The sequence below is a fragment of the Macaca mulatta genome, chromosome 3 (genome assembly GCF_049350105.2).
Source record: "Macaca mulatta isolate MMU2019108-1 chromosome 3, T2T-MMU8v2.0, whole genome shotgun sequence".
In the NCBI taxonomy this organism is placed as follows: Eukaryota; Metazoa; Chordata; class Mammalia; order Primates; family Cercopithecidae; genus Macaca; species Macaca mulatta.
In genome coordinates, this window is record NC_133408.1 from 40113874 (window position 1) to 40119873 (window position 6000).

Sequence of the window (6000 nt, forward strand, 5' to 3'; positions counted from 1 at the left end):
ATGTCTCATCCAACAGCCCTGTTTCCTGGTGATCTGGGCCGAGTGTCTCATCCGGCAGCCCTGTTTCCTGGTGATCTGGGCCAAGTGTCTCATCCAGCAGCCCTGTTTCCTGGTGATCTGGGCTGAGTGTCTCCATGAGAAGTTGCACCCATCTTCTCCAGTAGTGCATCTTTTCACAGCAAGCAAAACATTTTCACCACGTTTCCAGTGGGACAGGCACTAGCTCTTTTCTGGGCATCAGGAGACCTGGCTTTGTTCTGGTTCAAGCAACAGCTGGTGAGTTACCAAAGACAATTCGCATCTGGCCCCTGGTCCTTTTCTTTATAAGTAGAATCACAGTCCGAGTGGGCATCACTGCCCTGGTCTCTATGCGGTGCTGAGTGTTGTGGGGATGATGGCTAAGTGTCAGGGTGCATTTCCACCACTAGGGGATTACAGGTCAGCCAAAGACACAGGAGGAAAGCTAACAGCCCCGGGCAGGTACACAGAACCAGAGGAGTTTGGAAGGGTGGTTCCAAGCTCCTTGGTGTGATTGATGTGATCACAATAAACATTTTATCTCTAAGTCTTGGGCCGTTGGACCAAGAGAAGAGAGAGCTGGTGTTGAGTTGTAGTGAGAGGTGCGTGGTTCCTGTACCTGCTGAACCTGGCTGGGACTCAATTCCATTGAGTCCCATTCCATTTAACCTTCTGTTTCCACCTTTTTCATGCTCCTGCTTGTTTCTCCAGAAAAAAAATGCAATAAATTCCTTTCAAAAACTTTACAAAAGCCATAGACACTTATTGAAAATAGTTCAAATGATATGGAAGTCAGAAAGATAGTGAGTGTTTTTCTGTTGTGTGTTTGGATGAATGTGTCTTTGGGGTAGTCAGTATTAACACTGGGTGTATTTCCTTCCAGATCTTTTCCAGTGTGCCTACAAATATGTATGTACACATTGTAAAAAACAAAATAGTACCTGATCAACATTGAATTCCCCTGTTCTCACTGCGCAGTCTACATGGACATCCTTTCATGGTGATACGATGAGTCCTGATCGACTCCTTTTGTTCGCTGGAGTGGCAGGTAATAATAGCTACAGATAACTCACCTTCAGTGGGCATTTACCACGTGACAGGGTCTGTGCTCCAGGCAGGCTACATGAAGTGGCTCTTAAGGCTTTTTACAACAATGCTATGGGTGAACACAGTAATTGTTAACATTTTGCAAATGATAGAATTGCAGTAGAGAGAAGCAAAGCTGCTTGCTCAAACTCATGGCACGATTCCTGAGAGAGAGAGAGAGAACACTTTTAAAACAGTTGCTGTTATAGTCAGTTGATTTATGATCATTTCAAGAAATAGTGCATTCAGTGAATACATTTCAGGGTCTGGTACAGTCTGGGAGCTGTTTCTGAAAATGCTCTGCGCTAGAGGTAAGGGAGCGATCCATTGGCCCTGGGCTCCTAGTGCAAGGAGGGAGGTCCCGGGGAGAGGGGGCATGGAGAGGAGGTCTCTGAACAAACCTTGCAACATCCATTTCTGCTGAGTCTGGTCCGAGGTCTGGTTCTTGACATGTACACTTTTCAGAGATACTTGGTTTTGATTTTTATCATGGCTCAGCTGAGCAGCCATGGTTGCAAACTGCCTGGAGATGTGGTCTGGCAGGCCAGTGCTATGCCCATCCCTCCCGCTCCTGCAGGAGGGGAGTCATCCTGGGACTAGAGGGCTTCGCCTGTAATCAGCTATCTCATAATAAGTGGATTTGATGCTGGGTTCGCTAGGTCAGGAAATTTCCCATTTAGAAGGAAAACTGATACTTGTTTTTGGGTTTTGCTGAGGAGCCACAGGGTTTAGAGCAGGGACTGGAAGTTTGTTGAGACACACGTGAGTGCACTCAAACATCTTCCATGAAACGTGGAAATAAAGACAGTGTTCCAGAGAGGTCCCTGGCTTTGGGATATAAATATTTCTGTAACAGAACGGCACTGGCTGTCTGCTGTATTTTTTTCTCTGCTATTTTGGCAAGTTTTATTTGGGTGTGTGTCTCCTGTACAGAAGGTATGACATCAGTTTTTGCCACCAAGTATTTACAGCCGTTGGTACCTCCTGTGTGGGTCACTTTTGTGCCGTGGTTTCTTTGGGGAAATTGTAGGTCTCCTACCCAAAGCACATTGCCCATTTCAAGGTGCTCCTGGTTTCTGAACACCTGTGGCAGTGCCTTCCATGTGGGTGAAGCCAGCCGAGAAAGTACCCCTCCCCAGGAGGTGGGGACTGGTGATTGCCTGAGTGAGGAGGCCAGGGATGAGCCCTGGACTAGAACTTGTGACCGGCTGCTTTTCCTTCCCCTCCTCTCCGTCCTATTTTGCCACCACCCCCACTTTTGAAAAATTTCTTATTAAAAATTAAGCAACTATTTTGGTTTCCTTTATTCGCTATTTCTTGCTAATCATATGCAGAGTGAGCCTGGGACAGTGGAAAGGAAAGTTGTACTTAGCTTCAGATGATCCTACCAGTCCCGCATTGAAGGGTTTCTGCCAGGCGGCATTGTCAAGTGGCGTTGTGGAGGTTCTCCTTTCAGTCCTCAGCATTAACCAACAGAGGCAGGTGGTACTTATTCCTGGTTAATGTTGAGGAAGTTGAGCTCAAATTGGCTAAGGGAACTTCCCAAAGTCACATAGGAAGTAGCAGAGTAGAACCAAACACAGATTGTCTCTGAATCAGGCAGGTTGTCAGATTCCAAAATAGGCTCTTAATTTTTGGAGGTCAAAAAGCTGAACAGACACAGATATTTCTTTTTTTTTTTTTTTTTTTTTTTTTTTTTTTTTTTTTGCGCTAGGGTTTCGCTATGCTGTCTAGGCTGGTCTACGCTCAAGCTGTCCTCCTGCCTTAGCGTTCTGAGTGCTGGGCTTACAGGTTTGTGTCACCACACCCAATAAAACAGACATTTCTTTAAAGAAGACATACAAATGGCCAAAAAATATGTGAGAAAAATGCTCAGTATCACTTATAATCAGAGAAATGCAAATCAAAACCACAGTGAGGTATCATCTCACCTGTTAGGATGAGTATTATCAAAAAGACAAAAAATAGCAAGTGCTGGTGAGGCTATGGAGACAAGGGAGCTCTTACACACTGTAGGGGGGTGTGCACTAGAGCAGCTGGCTGGGCGCGGGGCGCACGCTGACATCTCAGCACTTTGGAAGGCCGAGGCGGGCAGATCACCTGATGTCAGGAGTTTGAACCAGCCTGGCTAACATGGTGAAACCCCGTCTCTACTAAAAACACAAAAATTATCTGGGAGCGGTGGATCACACCTGTAATGCCAGCACCGTTGGGCAGCTGAGGTGGGTGGGTCACTTGAGACCAGGAGTTCAAGACCAGCCTGGCCAACGTGGTGAAACCCCATCTTTACTAAAAAATACAAAAATTTACCAGGTGCAGTGGTGGGCGCCCATAATCCCAGCTACTCAGGAGGCTGAGGCATGAGAACTACTGGAACCCTGGAGGCGGATGCTACAGTGAGCAAGCCGAGATTGCACCACTGTGTTCCAGCCTGGGCAACAGTGAGACTCTGTCTCGAAGAGAAAAAAAGAAAAAGAGTAAGAGTAAGCTACGGCACCCACTATGGCAAACAGTATGGAGGTTCCTCAGAAAACTGCAAATGAATTTACAGTGTGATCCAGCAGTCCCACTACAGTGTAGATACCCAAAGAAAAGGAAATCAGTGTCGGAGGGGCATCCGCACCTCTGTTTCCTACAGCACTGTTCACCATAGCCAAGATAAGGAATCAGCCTCGGTGTCCAACAGCAGATGATGGATCGAGAAAATGTGGTCTTTATACACAGTGGAGTACTATTCAGCCATAACACAGGAAGAAGTCCTGTTATTCTCAGCAACGTGGATGGAACTGGAAGATATTATGAAATAAGCCAGGGACAGAAAGTTACACAGCACATGTTCACTTATGTGGAAGGCAAAAAGGAGTGGATCTCATGGAATTTGAAAGTAGACAGAGGATCCTAGAGGGTGAGAAGGGTCGGGGAAGAGGCAGATAGGGAGAAATTTGTTAAAGAATACAAAATTATAGCTGGATAGGAAAAAGTTCTAGTGTTCTATAACATAGGATGACTATAGTTAACAAGAATGTATAGTTTCAGGCTGGGTGTGGTGGCTCATACCTGTAATCCTAGCACTTTGGGAGGCTGAGGTGGGTGGATCACCTGAGGTCAGGAGTTTGAGACAAGCCTGGCCAATGTGTAGAGAAACCCCGTCTCTACTAAAAATGCAAAAATTAGCCAGGCATAGTGGTGGGTGCCTTGTAACCCCAGTTACCAAGGAGGCCGAGGCAGGAGAATAGCTTCAACCTAGGAAGCAGATGTTGCAGTGAGCTGAGATCACACCACTGCACTCCAGCCTGGGCAACAGAGCCAGACTTTGTCTCAAAAAAAAAAAAAAAAAAAAAAAAAAAAAAAAAATATATATATATATATATATATATATATATAGTTCCAGATAATTGGAGAAAGGGCATTGAACGTTCCAACACAAAGAAATGATAAATGTTTGAGATGGTGGATATGCTAATTATGCTGATCACATACATTACATGTATTATAACATCACTATGTGTACTTCATACATATGTACAGTACACAATTATGTGTCAATTAAAAAAGAAAAGCTGAACTTAGATTGGAATGGCTATGAAGTAGCTAGGTTTTTCATATTTTTAATATAGACCCTAGGCGTTTATTTTAAGTAAACTACAGTTGGCTTCAGGAAGTGTTTAGTATTTGAATTGTAGCCTTGCATTTTATAATACGGAGAAGTAAAACTGTAGGCTTGCTTTAGATACAGTCACAGGGGTTTGCCGTGATGACTTTTTTATGTAATAAGGGGGAAATGTACCTTAATTAATAGGCATATATGATCATTTTTCTCCCTCGTACACAATTTTAGTTGTTGTCCAGGCATTGTGATACTTATGTAAACAGTATGCGATACCTTAGGTAGGAATCAGAATTTTAAGGTAAGAATACTTAGAGTTATATATGTTTCAACCTTTCAAACTGGACATTTTACATGTCCATTATACAACTGTAATTAAATTTTCAAAAAGACAATGTGTGTCTTTAATATGGGTGATGCTCTAGCTTTTTTTTTTTTTTTTTTTTTTGGAGACAGGGTCTCACTTTCTCCCAGGCTGGAGTGTAGTGGTGCGATCACGGCTCACTGCAGCCTCAGCCCCATAGGCTTGAGAGATCCTCCCACCTCAGCCTCCCAAGTAACTGGGACCACAGGTGTACAACACCATGCCCAGCTAATGTTTAAAATTTTTTGCAGAGATAGGGCCTCCGTCTGTTGCTCAGGCTGGTCTGGAATTCCTGGATTCAAGTGATTCTCCTGCTTCATTCTCCCAAAGTGCTGTGATTACAGGCATGTGCCACTGCCTGGCCCCATATAAGTGGGATGATGACTTGAGCCTAGGAGTTCCAGACCAGCCTGGGGAACATGGCACAAGACCCTGTCTCTACAAAAACAAACAAAATTAACTGGTCATGGTGGCACCTGCCTGTGGTCTCAGCTACTCCAGGAGGCTGAGGCAGGAGGATAACTTGAGCCCAGGAGTCGAGGCTGGAGGATAACTTGAGCCTAGGAGTCGAGGCTGCAGTGAGCTCTGATCCTGTCATTGCATTCCAGCCTGGGTGACAGAGTGAGACCTTGTCTCTTAAAAAAAAGTTACTGGCTACCTGATTATTCATGGGAAAAAAACCTGAACTCTGATCTAAACCTCATACCTCGTACAAAAATTAACTCAAAATGGATCATGGACTAAAATGTAAAATGCAAAATAAAGATGAAAAGAGGAGCTAGAGACTGGGAGAAACTATTTGCAAACCACATGTCTGATGAAGGACTCATATCTATAATATATAAACAACTATCCAAATTCAGCAGTGAAACCAAGTCATCTAGTTTGAAAATGAATAAAATACCTGAAGAGACATTTCAGATAA